This window comes from Mytilus edulis, chromosome 12 (assembly GCF_963676685.1).
Source record: "Mytilus edulis chromosome 12, xbMytEdul2.2, whole genome shotgun sequence".
Taxonomy (NCBI): domain Eukaryota; kingdom Metazoa; phylum Mollusca; class Bivalvia; order Mytilida; family Mytilidae; genus Mytilus; species Mytilus edulis.
Genome location: NC_092355.1, coordinates 11,885,716 through 11,897,969, shown reverse-complemented (window position 1 = coordinate 11,897,969; position 12,254 = coordinate 11,885,716). Strand labels below are relative to the sequence as shown.

The 12,254-nt window shown below is 31.9% G+C and overlaps 1 protein-coding gene across 1 annotated transcript in view; it reads left to right on the top strand.

Moving 5' to 3' along the window:
* Positions 1-8,937, top strand: part of LOC139497170 (uncharacterized) — a 545,683-nt gene extending 536,746 nt beyond the window's left edge. The window contains exon 10 of the transcript XR_011657700.1: positions 8,384-8,937. The gene's annotated coding sequence lies outside the window, so the exon portion shown is untranslated. The remainder of the gene's footprint in view (positions 1-8,383) is intronic.
* The last annotated feature ends 3,317 nt before the right edge of the window (positions 8,938-12,254 follow it).

Below are 12,254 nucleotides of genomic sequence, written 5' to 3'. Positions count from 1 at the left end.
ATGTGTTCTGTCATTTGATTTTGCCATGTGATTAGGGACTTTTCGATTGAATTTTCCTGAGAGTTCAGTATTTTTGTGATTTTACTTTTTTCCACCATGCAAATTTGTTTAACCTCTACAGTGATTACAAAGACTTAAGAAACACGTATGGGATATATACAATATCGGTAAAGATGAAATATTTGTTTTACTCCGCGTTTGATTACCATTATAACTCCCCTGTTAGGTATATGTTATGGAAGAACAGTGAAAATATCGACAAATATTGCATTTCATTCAGCAAAAAATTCTACATGACATACTTGATACACTCACAGTAACTGTGTAGATTGAAACAACAAGACTTATTATTATTCTTTGTGCTGATTGCAAGCAAATTGTATCACTTTTTTTATTCTTTCATTCTGTCAACATATGTATTCAATATAATCGGTTACATATATCCTTTTGTAGCTAAAACAAAGTGATATCCAGTCTATGGTACCTACTTATGATCCAATACTCTTGATGATAAAAAATATGAAACGTCATCTAACAAAGCCAATAATTTACAAAATAAAAGATCAAGAATCAATGCATATGGTTCACGAAAGTGCATAGGACCAGAGAGCCAGTGTAACGGTTAGTTGAAATGAGACATTATCTGACTATAAATTAAATACTCACCATGTATCTGGAAAATTGTAAACTGTAATGTACAAACATATGTATCAATATGCTTCCCTTATTATCCTATTCATTATAGTATTTATGACATTAACGAGAAAGATGTATCCTTAAAAGATATGTACACACCTTTACTGAAATGAAGAAAAAACATGCTTTAGAAAGAGATATTCCCCATGTTCCAAATTTCTTTTCCAGATATATTTTATAGATATTAATCCATCAAATCTAAAGTCCAGTTAATTTAGCAAAAATTTGACCCTGACCTTAAAGTAATTGCAACAGAAGATTTTTTAAAGTTTTATTCTTTAGCATTATACCCCAAATATACACAGAAAAAAGTCCCATTAAATCTTATTTATTGAAGACTTTGAAATCAGGATTAAAAACTCCTATGGAAAATTTTTAACTTTACCGCTTCTATTCATGCGTTTTGATGCGTTTTGTTATTTGATTTTGCCATGTGATTATGGACTTTCCCAATTGATCTTCCTTTAAGTTCAGTATTTAGGTGATTTTACTTTTTATTCAACAGAATGTAAAGATTCTTGATATTTAAGCCTATAACAAACAACTCTAAATGTGTTTTCATACCTTTTTCTTTTTGTTTTAAAATTAGTTCTTTTGAAGTATTTATTCTCAAGTCTATTCAAGATTGCTTTAATTGAGGTTTAACAGATCCTTCCAATAATCAATGATTTAGATATACATTGAAAATAATAAGATCTTGAACAAGTTATTGAAAATCGTAAAAAAAGATTACCTGGCATCAGAAGTAACAGACACTATGGATTATGGGAATGGATTACTCTGCAGTCTTTTAAAAAAAGCATGCGTTGGGACTGACGAAATGTGAGGATGCATTAGTAAAATTGAGAATGGAAGCAGGGAATGTGGCAAAGATAATTAGTACATTCTTCTTATAATTTCATTTTATGTTGCGACAAATTTTTCCAACAAACTATTGTAAGAGGTGTTGGGTATAGTAGTATGCCTTTTTATCATTTCGACGCACAGTCTTTGCAAGAAGGAGGATAGATAATGTGAGTGAACCTAGATTGGTTGCCGGCTTTGACAAAAAAAAAGGTGCTTCAGATACCCGTATGTTCCCAGGGTGATAACCAATCTATAAGGGAATAGTTACGGACTTGTACCTTTGTGTTTTCGTTTGTTGTCGAAAATGTGTATTTGAGCTTTGCATGTAACAGTATTAACATAACAATACTTAGCATAAGTAAAGTTCAATCCTGTCCAGTACTATAGAAAAAAATTCACATAACATTTCATTGCATATAAGAAAATAACCATCCATGGAAGTTAACCAATCAAATTTCTCCCCGTATTTAATCTGTGTACAAGATTTAGTAACCATGTAACCTTAAGTTTACAAAATATTCAATAGAATTCCCAAATAAAAAATAATAGTGCGTTGAAATACCCAAAACATATGTTTATGACATGGAAATGTTTAACTGCAATAAAATGTAGGATTAATTACCTACAACTGCCAAATTCAAGGGAATATTTTTTTTCGACCTATTTTCGTATACAACCGGATGAGCTCCGAGTTGAATACAACTTATTGCAATATGTCATGAGAAAATGAATCAATAAGAGGAATGGAAATTTAACACTACACGGACAAACTAACAATCAGCGTTTCTAAAGTAGAATTATTTTGTGAAGTGCATTCTGATAAAAAAAATCAGATCATTTGTCCACGTCATGTTTACGAAAATCAGACAGCACTTACTTTAACCTCTGGGTCTAACATTTATTACACCATCCAATGCAATTGTAGACTTAAAAATTTGCAAGGCGTATACATATAATCACGACATAACTAGAGGATCTAAATGGTCTGTAAAAATAGAAGGTATAATGGAGCGATGTCAGATCCAAGTAAGCAAGGATTGAACGCAGTATCTGTATTTCGAACAGATAGAGTGGAGTTTTGACTATTAGTTTTGATAAAATATCAACGTGTGAAATAAATACAACAGAAAAACAATGTTAAAGTGATTATGATATTCAATTAATTAGATTGCAAAGCACATGAACATAATAGCCAGATGTAAAAGCAAAAAAAAGCCAAACTTGAAATATATTTAATAGAGATGTGTTTAGTTTATGATCAACCCCTTTATCAAATGTGTACCCCGGACCCGTGACAAGACATTTTCACTGATTTCTTTCGTCATTAAATTCAAGATGGTAACAACACGTGATAAAAGTCATGCGACCGTCGCGCTTAACTAGAATCTATCAAAGCCGAATATTTGAAAATTGAGCTTGTATAAGAACCTGAACATATGAAAAATTATACAACCAAAAGCATACCTTTAAAAAATAGCCGAATGAATTGAAGGTCAACATAGATGATTTTTTACTTTCAAAATGCACTTTAACTTCGTACTTTATTTGGCCTCTTAAACTTGTTTGGATTCGAGAGTCACTGATGAGTCTTTTGTAGACGAAACGCTCGTCTGGCGTATATACAAAATTTAGTTCTGGTATCTATGATGAGTTTATTTGCCCCAGGGATTTGAAACCTTAGCGTCTAATAATTTCAAACTTCTTTTATGGACAATTCTAGAAAGGTTTGTTATACATCATATCAGTATCAATAAACTCATCATAAATACCAGGAACAGTTTTTGTAATTACGCCAGACGCGCGTTCCAAGTACTGATTACTGAGCTGATGATACCCTCGGGGAATGTCAGTCCAACAGAAGATGTATCGATCCAGAGCTGTAAAAAATGAAAACAACAAAAACTGTTCTGGATTTACTTTCAGCAGGAACGGTCACAACCGAATATTTGAAACCCAATGATGTATAAAACATAAACAGCTGAAGAAATATGTAACAAAACACATTTCTTGATTTATAATGAGGTCTTAGTAACCTTCCCTCAAACCAGTAAAATGATTATTCATTTTTTTTCGAATTCACTTTGGCAGCCAAAGGTGAACTTGATTGTAGATGGCTCTAAATTCTGATAATTTTTTTATGTATATTTATTCATGTACAAATACTTTCTCTTTTAAAATAAAGTCCTTGCTTAGGCATTGTTTTACAGTACACAAATTTGATAAAAATACATTCATCCTTGATTCGTATGAATTTTCCGGAGAACAAAGGTATATCACATTTAAGCTTGAACAACCCTATTATTCGAAATAAGGTATTTGTAAACAAAGAGACATTTCTGTAAATAAAGCAGATAGACTAAATAGCTGCAAATTGTTGTTAACTGTAAAGGGTAAGAATATGTACGTTTTGAGATTTCGTTTTTTTTTTTTTTGTTGCTCTGGTGGTATCTATATCCGATAGTGATGCTACACAGTGCTGTTTATTGCTATTTGAATTCGTTCAGCGGTTAATGAAGCATTCTCTGTGACAGATTCTAATGGTCCGAGGACACAGTTATTTCGTAGTGCATTTCTTTTAGACAATAAATTCAAATTAAAAAAATAGCACTTGCTCTATCTCAAAACGATTTTTACAGTTTAGTGTACTACTATTGGGACAAATTATATCAAAATTATAGAAACTTCTACCAGCTAATATTGAAAATTCTGTGTTAAGGCGGTCTTAAATTCAGTTTGACCACTTAAGACGTACTAATTTTATACATTTATTTACTGGATCAAATCACAAGTTCACATAAAAATTCAGCACCCTTATTTTTAAGCATGTAATTCCATGCCCTTACTTAATATTTCATGCATAAATTATCAAGAAATAGATTGGGAAAAGGTATCATAACAAATGCAAGTTATACACTGTACACACTTGGGACTATATTCTTAGACAACGAATACCAAAGGACGATAACTGTGTTCTTGGACCTAATATAGTCTTGATATATTTTCAAGAGTAAAAGAAGGCATTGTTTTTGATAAGTGTGATTTCTACCAATGACGTGCCGTCATTTTTCATCCAGAGCTCTTTAGATTCTGAAACTGTCACAGAACTATACAAGTGTTGATTGGTTTTTATTCGTTGTTGTTTGTTTGTTTGGATTTTTTTCGTTGTTGTGTTTGTGTGTTTGTTTGTTCGGGTTTTTTTTTACACTGTTAAGTAAAGTAAAAGGATTCCTGGAAATGACTCGTTCGGGAATTGTCTAGACTCCAGCCTGACATTTTTGTATCCTATGGTGTCATTCAATTACCATCTAACTAACGTATTCAAAATTTTATGACTATGCTGGTTACATCTATCGAATCGACGTAAAATATATGACACCACAAATACAGTTTAGTCTGCTTCTTAACTTGACTACCATAATATACAAATTGACGATGAATTATGTAGAGATTTTCTCTTGATGACAAACGATGTTCTTTTAGTCTTCCAGAGGTGAAATTACCATTTATGTCCATTTAGCAACGTTCAGGAACACATGTATATAGAATTGATATATTTTAGTTGATACGATCTTCGAGATCATAATATTCCTAGAGCGGGGTACTGTTTGTTGTACTCATCTTTACAAAGCATCAACTGAACCACGGTTTGGCAAAAGTATAGTCGAAGTTTACCATTTGAAATTGTTTACGGCCGCCATCATGATTTGGTTTACCGTAACGGTTATGAATATCTGGCAATTTAATAATACAGAAAAGATGCAATCTTCTAAAACGTCCTTTTGATCAATTTCAAATATTGAGATTGACTTTATATCAGTTTATTGTCACGTTAACACGTTGGTTATGTCGCACTGCATGAAAAAAAGTTTAGTCCAGATAATCAATTTAAAAGAAGCAAAATGTCTGTAAACGCTGTTCAAACCAACATTGCTATGTATACGATATTTAAAAAAAAAACGTTTAGAACAGCGGTTTATCTGGCTATTTAAATTTCTATATTGCATTGGTTTGACTCTTTTGTTGACGGAACGTGCGTCTGGCGTGCAAAAATGGATGACTTGTATCCTTGAGGATTTTTCTTTTATTTAAGAGGAATTATATTACTAATTATGAAAATTTAAAAGAGAGAAAAGATACCAAAGTACATTCGAACTCATAAGTCGAAAATAAACTGACAACGCCATGACTAAAAGTTGAGAAAAACACCAACATACAAACAACAGTTCACAAAACACAAAACACAACATACCAATCTAATGACTAAACAACAGAAACCCAACCAATAAACTGGAGTGATCTCAAGTGCTCTTGAAGGATAACCAACATTGATAGAAAACCAAACATTTTCCCTTTATATTGGAAAACATGTGAACTGAACAGAGCAGCTGCCATAACATGTACAATACTTAATGATTACAATATTTATAACTATTAAAAATGCACCTGTACGGTTATCCTGGGTACAACGCCTCAAATTTAATTTTAGACATTATTTTTATAAATCCTATCAGTAAAAAATCATTTAACGCATATGAAAAAATATGATCTGCAATCGGTTAAGTCGATTTTTTTTATTCTTAACGTATCAAATATGAAGATGTGGTATGATTGAGAATGGATCAAATATTTCCAAGAGATCAACATGACATAGGAATTACAACAAGATTTGCATTCGGCCTTCACCAGATTTTTATCAATTTTCACATAATAGACATTCTAAGATAAGGAATTCAATTTATTATTTTTGGTATTTACCATTTGAATCTGATTTTGTCATAATGGCTATACATTATGCATGAGACAATTAAATGAACATGATGAACAAATTGACATTTTAGAATATACAATTCAGTCTTATATCTCACATTAAAATGATTATTTTGATACCTTTTAGTAATTAGTATAACATGGATATAAAAAATACTTGGCTATGATTAAACTATGATGACAATGAAAGTGGGGAATAATAAAGTGACTGTTGCGATAGTTTTCTTCCTGTTTTCTTCTGTTCTGACATCACCAGTAAGTATTATTTTGTTTATTTATATATAACTGCTGATTCAAATATCGCCTGATACCTTGTATAAATTGGATATGAGTGAACGATCATTCAAATTAAAAAAAAAGGAAGGTATGTTTTTGTCTGAAAAAAACATTCTGATCCCCAATTTGATAAAATAAAACATTCTGGTCAAGCAGATGACAAACAGAAATATTCTGGATCCACATTTACCCCATAACGTATAGTGTTAAATCTAGAAAAAAATATTTGATTGATATAATCGAAAAACTAATTAAAAGTATAAAAAAAATCAACAACAATCCCCCTTGAAGTTGAATGGTTGCTCCATAAAAAGATGTGGTATGATTGACAATAAGACAATTATGGAAGTGTATATATGCGGTTATTAGTCACCGTACGGTCTTTAGAAATGAGAAACATCCATCGTAATAGTCGCCAATCAAAGGCACCGACATGAAACAATTCAAATTCGAAATCTAACGTGCCTTTAAAAAACATAAAAAAAACAATTATCAAATATCACAGCCGACGACTTCCACAGTTCTTACTTTATCTATTTTTTGCTCTAATGTCGATAATGTTTTCGGTACATCTATCTTGAAACTGTGTTTGATTTATCTATTAAACTTATTTATATAATACCTATTTAAAATCTATGTATATCAGGATTGTTTTGTCCTCAATGCTCTTCAAATTCATACTTTTAACTTTTTGGGATTCTAGCGTCACCTATGAGTCTTTTGTAGACGAAAATTGCAATCGTGGTATTTGAGATGAGTTAATTTGCAACCACTGGGTCGATGGGTCCGTGTATATCTGGGTCCATTCGTTTTTCGTTTTGAAATATCATAAACAAAAAACAAAAAACGAAAGTGTTTTCATTTTTCGTTTTTGATTTTTATAAAAACCAAAATGAAAAACAAAAGTGTTTTCGTTTTTCATTTTTGATTTCATAAAACAAAAAACGAAAAACAAAAGTATTTTAATTCTTCATTTTTGATTATCAAAAACTAAAATCGAAAAATGAAAGTGTTTTCATTTTTCGTTTTTGATTTCACAAAAACAAAAAACGAAAAACGAAAGTGTTTTTATTTTATCTTTCCAACACTGTTTAATTGTCATTCAAAAAATGACAATGTTGTCATTTGTCATTCATTTAAAGGTCGTTAAAGTATACATACACAGCGGTTGTCAGATCAATTATGCTACTTTAATCGAATGTAATGTCGACGGATGCAAAAGTCTTTAGCAATCGGAACAATATGGGTGCGTGATCTTTATTACTTTTAAGTTTAGAAAGGTCGATCCAAGATTATTAGAAATGATGACCAAGGTCCATCTGCCAGTATTTTACGAACTACGAGGACGATAATGTATTTTGTTTGATCAAGTTTTTAAAATTTCCGCAATTTCACAATTCAAACTGGGATATAAAAGCCTTCAATTGGTTTGCCATTAGGAGCCTATAAGGTTTTAATGTTGCTTATATGTGAAGACCATAAGGTGACATTAACTAGAGGCCGTTGATGGGGGATTATGGAATTGAGAATAGCGGACAACAAATATAAATAATAGAGATAATGGACAAAGAAATAAATAAAATAGCTAGAATAATGGTGTTAAAATGTAATGATAAGAGAATAATTGTCAAAAAGTATAAAGAATGGAGAAATATGGCCTAAAATATCAAAGAATACAGAAATTAAGAACCCCGAATCCAGACCATCATACTAGTTGCCTTAATGAACGTTAGTTTGTCTCTGGGAGATTGTTATTGGTTATCATATACGGTTTCTCTTTATTTCTATGTCTATAAAGGGAGCTCCTGGGTATAAATCAAATTTTTTTTCTAATATAGGATTTCGCTTTATTTTTTTTTTATCAATGAACTTTATCAAATACTTTAAAGAAAAATGAAATAAAAAAATAGGGTCACCGTTCATTTAAGCTCACAATCTGCCTCCGGAAGAAGCATACATTTTTGTTAATGTCCTTTTTCCTGTTGACCTAATAGGAGACAAAGAGGTAATATCGAAATAAAAAAATAACCTAATTACAGAACTCGCTTAAATTTTACAATTATTTAGTTTATGTACAGCTTATATGAAAACAATAATAAAAAATATAGGTCACCGATATTTCAAATTTAATGCCAAAAAATGGCATTTTTGCACCAAAGGGAGATAATTTGGAGCTTTTTCAATGATATAAACATTTTAAAAGTCATCTGGAACCAAACCAAATTGATTTTTTGGGTTGATTTTTTTACCATACCATAAAGTAAAAACTAATAGTGTAATAAATAAAATCTGTAATGAAAAAATAAAGGTTGATTTTTTTGCTGAAATTTTTGTACCCACGAGCCACCTTAATTAAGAAGTGTGCTTTCATTATTTGCCAACATTTTACATATCTCATTATAAAAAAAAGACTATTATTTTGCAAACTACCATAGATTTCCGGTAATTGTTCTGCATAGACCACACCACATTGGAGTCCCTGTAAAAAAAAATTTCAAGTGGACCTAAGTTACCCACCCTTCCCCATCATTACATAAAAGTTAATAAACAAATGACTACGGAAATACTTCTGTCCGCACAACGTGTAAAGGGGAGCTGGGTAGCTGATGTCTGCTGGAGAAAAAAATCAAGGTTGCTGTTTAGCTTATTTTTTTCCAAAGATAGGTCCACAGTTGGGGTCGAACACCCAACCCCACCGAAAATGTAATAAATAAAGGCAACAGTAGTATACCGCTGTTCAAAACTCAATAAAAATTGTTCACACTAGGTGCAAAGGGAAGATGGGTAGCTGGGGTCTACAGTATGTTGTTCTGCTTAGTTTTTTTTCTAAAGTAGGTCTAAAGTTGAGGTCGTATACCCTACCCAACCCTTACCGGACAGTTAATAAAAAAATTCTGCGGCAATACTTTTATCTGCACTAGGTGATAACGTAATATTTAAGCGAAATCCACTAGTTCAGATGTAGAATGTTTTGTAAAAACAGTTTTGTGTGGCAAAAAAAGTTAAAGCACGAGTGCAACTTTCTTTTCTTTTAATGCAGAATTATTATTACTTTGCATGAACTATTTGACAGGATGCCGATAATAAGGAAAGCTATTTCACCCAATAGTGCAATTTTGCCATCATTAAAAAAAATCATAATTATTTACGATTCTATAAACACTCAAAGTGTTGACTATTTAAAATGTAAAGCGGGCAGTACGCTGTGTAATATATCGAAAGCGATTGATTTTGCCTTTATATAACTAATAATTACATAAGATCTATGATTCATTATAATTCGTTATTCTGATTGGCTAACTGCACATCTCATGTTATTCCTTACGCAATTGTATTACACAATAAAATTCATCATTCATGATGACACGAGGTTCAACACTAAAGTGCAAAAGTGAATTTAATAAAACTTTGATAAAAATCGTGTTTTCATGATCCTAGCTAAAAAATGTAATTATAAATATTGAATGCTTCTTTTTGTAACTTTATAGGGTTGTAAAAGCGTTGACCGTGCGCACATTTTCAGAATGAAGCGCCAAAATGTATTTTGGTCAACGCCTTACACCTCAATTAAGCCACGGTAACAAAACAAAGCATTCAATTCTTAAATGAACCAGAAATGAAATTTAAAAATTCATTGAACAGTGTCTTTGACTGCTTAATTATATATGTAAAACTGATGATATAGTGGTTATATATTAATAAAAACATTTGAAGTACGTTTGAGTCTTATGCAATATTTGTGTTTATATATTTGAAAACTGGCTGCTAGCGACTGGCTGCTTGAGCCTGGTCTCACAAACTCCGCATTTTAATTACAGCCGATTACATTGAGTGTGTAGACAAATGTAATATCTTTAGATCGCTTGTTTGTTAGCTGAACTACGAAGTAACTAGGTTAGGTATACCACCCTCCTGTAGAAGGAGCCCAGTCCTACAGACAGATTGATTAGTCTGGTCTTAAAGGAGGGTAGTTCACCTAACCTAATAATACAAGCAAGCTAACCAAGGATATTATACCTTTGCCTACACACTCAATGCAATCGGCTGTAACTTCTTTACATTACAGGTTGCAACACATTGCCAAATCATTGGGTTCCAATAAACGTTTGGAAAAAAAAGTCAAGGTGCTTTACCATAGGGTTTTATGCAGAACAATTACCGGAAATCTATTAAGGAAACTTTCAAAAACAATATCAAAATCAAAATCTAACTGAACAATGAAGTTACTCACATTAAAAAAGGTTGAGACATTGAAGGCCAATTTTTTTTTTATTCTTACGTGTCTTATTATAATCAGACGGTAATTTTAGAGTGTACAAAGAAATTTAATATTAAGACAAAAATCAATGTAGAGTTTCATTGGTGAAATTAACACTACATTACAAATAAAGGATTCTCAAATGATCATGACTTTTGCTTGTATTAAAATGATCAATCCATCAATCAATCAATCGATTGATCAATCAATAAAATTGAGAATGCAAATAAAAAATGTGTCAAAGAAACAACGGCCTAACCAAAGAGCACAGCCGAAGGCCACCGATGAGTCTTCAACACAACGAGAAAATTCCGCAACCAGAGGCGGGCTTCGGCTGGTCTCTAAATAAAAATATGTACTACTTTCGTGAAAATGGACGTCACACTTAACTTAGATAAAAAAAAAAAACATAAAAAACTAACAAAGATCAGAGTCTCCTGTCTTGGGATAGGCGCAAAAATACGGCGGGCGAAACATGCTTTGTGAGATCTCAACCCTCCCGCTATACAACTATATCTAGGTCATGTAGAATAAACATACACACAACCATATGCACAGAAAACTCAGTTTAAAAGAAATTCGAGTTCGATGACAAAATAGTAAACAAAAGAAACTACACAAAATGAATATGATTCATAAATTAACAAAGAACTACTAGCAGTAACTGACATGCCAGCTCCAGACCACAATTAAACATATCGAAAGAATATATAGATATAACAAGATGTGGTATGACTGCCAATGAGACAACTCTCCATCCAAGTCACAGTGTGTAGAAGGAAACTATTATAGGTTAAAGTACCCTCTTCAACACGAATCCTTGGCTCACACCGAATAGCAAGTTATAAGGATCCCCCAAAATGACTAGTGTAGAACCATTCAAACGGGAAAACCAAAGGTCTAAACTATATATATAACTAGAGGCTCTAAAGAGCCTGTGTCGCTCACCTTGGTCTATGTGTTTTGGTGATGGTGATGTGTTCGTAGATCTTACTTTACTAAACATTTTTGATACTTACAATTATCTCTATCTACAATGAACTTAGCCTAGTAGTTTCAGTGGAAAATATTTTGTAAAAATGTACAAATTTATGAAAATTGTTAAAAATTGACTATAAAGGGCAATAACTCCTTAAGAGGTCAATTGACCATTTTGGTCATGTTGACTTATTTGTAGGTCTTACTCTGCTGTACATTATTGTTGTTTACAGTTTATCTCTATCTATAATAATATTCAAGATATAACCAAAAGCTGCAAAATTTTCTGTAAATTACCGATTCAGGGGCAGCAACCTAACAACAGGTTGTCTGATTCATCTGAAAATTTCAGGGCAGATAGAAAATGACCTAATAAACAATTTTACCCCATGTCAGATTTGCTCTTAATGCTTTGGTTTCTGAGATATAAGCC